This window comes from Haliaeetus leucocephalus, unplaced genomic scaffold, assembly GCF_000737465.1.
Source record: "Haliaeetus leucocephalus isolate CR32 unplaced genomic scaffold, Haliaeetus_leucocephalus-4.0 Scaffold932, whole genome shotgun sequence".
Taxonomy (NCBI): domain Eukaryota; kingdom Metazoa; phylum Chordata; class Aves; order Accipitriformes; family Accipitridae; genus Haliaeetus; species Haliaeetus leucocephalus.
In genome coordinates, this window is record NW_010973368.1 from 13,180,422 (window position 1) to 13,186,493 (window position 6,072).

Here is a 6,072-nt window from a genome sequence, read left to right on the forward strand (position 1 = left end):
GGCCGGCGAGAGGTGGGGGCTTGTGGAGCTGCCGAGGCCGCCTCCAGGGCACCGCTCTTCCCTCTGAGGCAAGGCCGGCGACGGAGAGATGGTTCTGAGGGAATGGGGTTGTCGTGTCACACGGCTCCAGGCAAGCCCTGGGAGAAAGGCGATCCTTTCGGCAGTGTCTGGGCAGAGCAGCTCTGAGCTCTCTCATCGCTGTGTAACGAAATCCCACCTTTCCGTACACACAGGCGGTGGTTTCCATCAGGAGTGTCCTTCCTGCCAAAGGCAAAGTGCTGCTTTTCCACCAGGGAGCTGGCGCCCTCAAACCCTTGCTGGTGCTAGGCCCAGAAGGTGGGAGAAGAAAGGACCGCTGGAGGTGGTTGGGTTTACGTGTACTCCCTAAGCAGCATCTCCTTTTGCCATTGTTTCAGGCAGATCGTTGGCTAGCTGGACCGCTGGTCTCACTCCAGTTTCTTGTCAACAGTCACTTGCTTGAGTGGCGTTACTAGCTATTACTAAATTTTTTTTAAAGTGCCCTGAAAATTCGTGGATTAAACAGCTGATACAGGGTTAACTCTCTTCCACTATCAAAACCCTTAAGCCATGGATGGCAGAAACCAAGAGAAATGTGTGGTGCTGAAACACAGGTACACAATTTCTCTTCTGCCTCACATACTGCTGTTTTTCAGCTTTTATTTTCATTATAATTGACATAAAAATCTGGAAGGTGTGTCCTTGGAAAACTGGGGAAACACAAAACGATGAGAAAGCTCTGAACAAATTACTTAACTAAACTGGGCTGTCAGATGACAAGACAACCATACAATGCCCGATGTAGGAGAAGGTTCAGTTGTAAGTGTGAATAACTGGTCACTAAGGGAGGACATAGGACTGGAGTGAATCATTTTGTGAGAACTAGCACACTTGGAGCTACCTTACAGTTTATTTTAATGCCAGTCTCAGTTTTAATTCCCTTGTTCCCACCTCCCATGGCATCCCCTGGTAACACCATTCTCTTTGGAACTGGTGAGAAGACTGAAGCCTCCTCACAGAGATGTAGCTAATAACCAAACCTCCAGGCTTGATTACTGCATGACTTAGATCCACAGCCTGGACCAGATAGATGCTATGGGAAAGTAACGAAATGATAACTGTTGAAAATTCAAATTTGGAGTTTGAAAGTTGCTTGGCCTAGCGTAAGTCCTGATGGATCGTCAGAGAGCTGAAGGCAATAATCACATCCCACTTGCATCTGGTCGCATCCCCAGATAAATGGCAGTATCGTGCTGAATATCTAGTCATCAATTACAATAGCAGTGGAGCACGAAATCACTGCTTCACTCCTAAAGAGCTGTGTCTGGAAGTGACCATGAAAAAACTGCGTCTGACTCAAATCACCCTACCTGTTCTTCAACACATTGTGCTCATCTTTTGCAACGTCAGTGAATGTTTGTCGGTATCAATGTCCAGCTGTTAAGATTATCCTGTTACTCTCCATGGAGTTAATAGCTTATCCTTTCTACTTTGATGCCCTTCTTCTCAGGGTTTCATTTACATTATGGAGAAATGAAATTGCTGACCAACAAGGAAGTGTTTGGTTGTGGGTTGGTTTTGTCAGTTTTTTTTCTGAGCATGGAAAAAAGAATGGTACCGAAAGATGGACATAATTAGTGAAAATCTTTAGTGTTAGGGGCCCCAGTTTGCTTTGGTGTCATTTAACTGATAAATGCACAATTCAGTTTTCAAGCTGAACTCTTTCCCCCCCTGTCCTCCACTCACGTCCAAAAGCTTTATTACTTTCCAGTAGTTTTCTTACTTTTTGTGCAAGAAAAAAAAAATCCTGTATTTTACCATAATTTACCATTGTGATGGGCTACACACACTTAAAGCTCAAAAGAACAGGCCTACCTATAGTGCTAATGAGTGGTCAGATTTATGGACTGACTGCTCATACAAATTACCGCACCAAAAATTTAAAGGTATAGCCACATGTGGGCAATGTGGTCACTCTTGTGGAAGGAAGTCTTTAAGTAAGGTAAATATACATTGGTGTCCCCATTCTGCCTCCTCCTGGCACCTCCTTTCCACTGTGGATGGATTTCATCGTGTGCTGTATTTTGCCGATCCTGTTTGCCCTGTTGCAAAACCCTGCAAGGTGTGCAGGTACAGAACCAGTTACACTTGTGTTAGGCCAGGTAACCAATTTAGAGTCTCCTAAGATCACATATACTTGCACAAGGACTGGACATTGTCCTTGCTGCCTAATAAAGACGATGATGACCATAAGTGCAACTCAAAGCCACTTCTGGCCAGCCACTCCCGTTTTAAGTTGTGCTGAAGGTGGTGTGTATGCAATGGAAGATCTGTCACTGGAGGTCCAGCCTCCCTCATTCCATCTGCACTCTATCAGGGACTTGCCATCTTCTTTAATGTAACTCTGCCTACAAAATCAGTATGAGAAGAAAAAGCTAACTGGAGCACTCTAAGGTTCATTTAAACCAACCTCAGTAAAATTATTTCAGATTAAAAATGATATAGAGGCCTAGGGTATTATCAAATGAAGTGTTTTCTTGGCTCAAACCTCTGTTGCTATTTAGAGCACATCTTCTGTAATGCCCATGTTGTTAAATATTACAGTATTAAGTATTTTTATAGCATTGAAGGGGCATCCTTCTGGTTTTTTATGGATGGAGGAATAATTATATCCCGTGACAAAAGCTTAGGAAGAGGAGCAGCTGTTCAGTCTTATCCAGTGGGAGCTGTGAGAACATATGGGTCTATTTTTCCAATTTTAGCTGGAGTACTGAAGGAAATTGGCATTCTTGATTATTTCTAACATAAAATAGAGCAGAAAGAAACCCTCCTTAATCCTCTGCAGGCCATGATTAAATAATGAATTTTATCCAATTCAAGTAGGTTCAAAGAGAAGGCAAGCAGAATACTTAAAACACAGAAAACAAAGCACACAAATGCCAGGAGAATTCTGGAAGTTATTTTCACGTAAAAAAAGGGTGTCTTTCTCCACAGCTACTTCCTTCTTGAGCCTGCCTGCTGACAAGAGTTTTTGATTTAAAAGCACAGTTAGGATAAAATTTGTGCTATTCCTTATTATTCTATCACCACTATCCCCTCTCCATTTTAAGATGGATATGTCATATGCTTGTATAATGACAGCTAACCTTCAGAGTTCAAGACCAAATAAAAAGTTGACTTTTATGTTGATTTCACGAATTTCTTACAAAGATTTTGAAGTAAGATGAAGTCATCAGTGTGATACACAACTCCAAAAAATTCCACCTATTTCAAACTGCTTGGCATTCGGTGTTCGGTAAAAACCATGCAAACAAAGGAAACAGGCCGTTGGATGAAAAGAATAGAATATCCAGCTAATTAAAATCCAGAACAGAGTAAGTAATAATGTACCAAATTACGGCTTTCCCCATATCTTTGTACGGGAAATACTTATGTTTTACTTTATGGGATAACTGTTGTAAGACAACAAGAAAACAGAGACATTTATCTCCATTTCCCTTTTTAAAATATCATACCAGTAAGGGATGGGGGGATTGTTTCTGTTTTTTCCTGTTGGGTAAGAGTAAAAAAAAAATTGTGTTTGGGTTAGAAAAGAGGAAAATTGCAACTAAAAAAAAACCAAAACTGCATCACAAGTAATTGTCTTTGTTCATGCTATAGAACTGTGTAATCACGCCAGTGGAAACCAGGCTTTGTGCTTTTTAGCTCTATGTGTCTCATCAGGTTCTAAAATGGACTCTGAAGAGATTCCTTCCCATGAGATGATGGTGACCTCTGTTGTTCCCTTCTGTTGATACCAGCCATGGTGCTGTTTTGTCATTGTGTCACACGCTGTTTCAATAATGCACTTTGAAACAACCTGGTAGTTATCAAGAAAATATGGGCCAGCATGTTGCATTCAAGTTTCTGGCCAGGAAAAGATGTGCCTGTTCTGCACTCCACTTGAGAAAATTTAACTTGAGACTTTCCTCTCACACAGCCCCTAGTCTGGCTACCAGGTTTTTCAGTTCATAGCTGTGAATCACTGCAGAAAAGAGCAGTTGCAAACATTTTAAACCACAGTGCTAATAATAACACCTGCAACGTATTATGAGAAAAAGCTGCAGGTATGACTATGGAGGAGGAAGTTGGAAGAAAGAAAGAAACAACCTACTTAGAACAGACTCCATTCCTAAAACTGGAGCTGAGATTTTAGAAGGGTGTTAGGTTGCATAAACTTTTTGTTCCCCCCAAAGATGCTATTTAAAAAAAATTTTTGGCGTGCTTTCGCACTTCAGTGACCCAAACTTCGTAACTCCAAATAAGGATGTTTTACCTAGTGCAAACAAAACTTCAGTGTTTTTAACTGGTTTAGTGGGGGTTTTCACCTCTTTAAACTGCTGGTCTACCTTTTTAAATCAGTATAAAAAAAATGGGATATCAACTCATTCACTCTTACTATGCAGGGACTCAGCATTGATGACTACTGCCTAACAGAAATGTTGCCGTTCCTGATTGTGGAAGGCTATCGCTTAGCAGAAGCATAGCTGGGAATCTCTTCCAGTCCACATCACTGACAAGTCATGTAATTTCTGCATTTCACAAGCAGCTGCAATGACACAGTACGAAAGAGCTGTGACTCAGTAATTAACAAAAGTTCCTAATGTCCTTGAAATACACACTTTTTTATGCTCCTATTTGCCTGAGAACCGAGAAATACCACTTTGCAATGTATAAATGTACTTAGCTGCTGTATTTATGCTGATTCTTGCTAACATGCAGAAAATACGTCAGCAAAGTGATAAATCAGTTCCCCAGGGTACAGATCAGTCATAAAAAAGGCAAAAATAATCAATTCAAAGTACTTACAGTAGATGGAGCTATACATTTTGCTTTGATCATATGTTTCATGATATTCCAAGGTAAAGTGTACAGTTTGGCAAAGACAGAACTGCCAATGGTACCGTCTAACCAAGGAACGCAGTTAGTCACTAGAAGGCATTTCATAAATTACTGCACTTAACTCTCCTGGAAATAATCCTTGTAACATTGAGAGAAATAGCACCTCAAGAAAAGATTATTGCTGTATACTGGTGTCTTAATAGAAATCACAGCTCAAGTCTAAGGCTTTGTTGTATCTGCACAGCAATTTGAAGGTACTCCTGCCCCTGCTGGCTTTTGTCTACCAACTGGGTAAAACAAGCACTGAGGAGAGAACGAAGCTTTCAGGATACACTACCAACCACAATATATGCATGATGTCCACTGGTTACCCTTACGAGGTCTGGGCTCCTACACAGCCAAAGTGTGCATACTCAGTATGCGTACCTGTGTATGGTTCCTTACCTGAAATGAACCCTGTGCTTTTCTTTATTGCTGCCATGATCCAGATGGGTATGTTTCCTATGCTGCATTTGCATCTTCTTTAAGCTGCAAAAAGTGTATTTACACAGCAAGGATAAGGGAGATTATTTCTGCAGTTTCTATCAGAATTACTTTTATCCCAGAGCAGTGAAAAGAAATCAAGTCCAACAATTCCTATTTTTACCATGTTTGAATTTGAACTGAAGTTTGGATCCCATACTCTTGTAAAAGCTTACTCTACTCCCACGTTCAGAGCTGACCCACTTTGCCCCGTCCCCCACAGTCCACTTGCAAATTCCTAATCACAGTGTCAGTTGCAAAAAAATAACCGAATTAAAAAAAAAAATCACAAACTTTTTGTTCTCCACTTAAGTATCATTCATAACACCAATAAAAGCTACCGGTCTCAAATTGTACTTAGACATTTTAAAGTTACTGTAATGAACAGGTAGTAGATGCCCCATCCCTGAAAACAGTCAAGGTCAGGTTGGACAGGGCTCTGAGCAACCTGATCCAGTTGAAGATGTCCCTGCTCATTGCAGGGGGGTTGGACTGGAACTTTAAAGGTCCCTTCCAACCCAAACCATTCTATGATTCTGTAAGTCAGCACTGCTAACAGGATCGGACCCAAATATCCCAAATTCTCAACAGCATTACAAATACTCTTTTACTACCTGCAAGAACTGGGGGGGGGGGGGGGGGGGGGGGGGG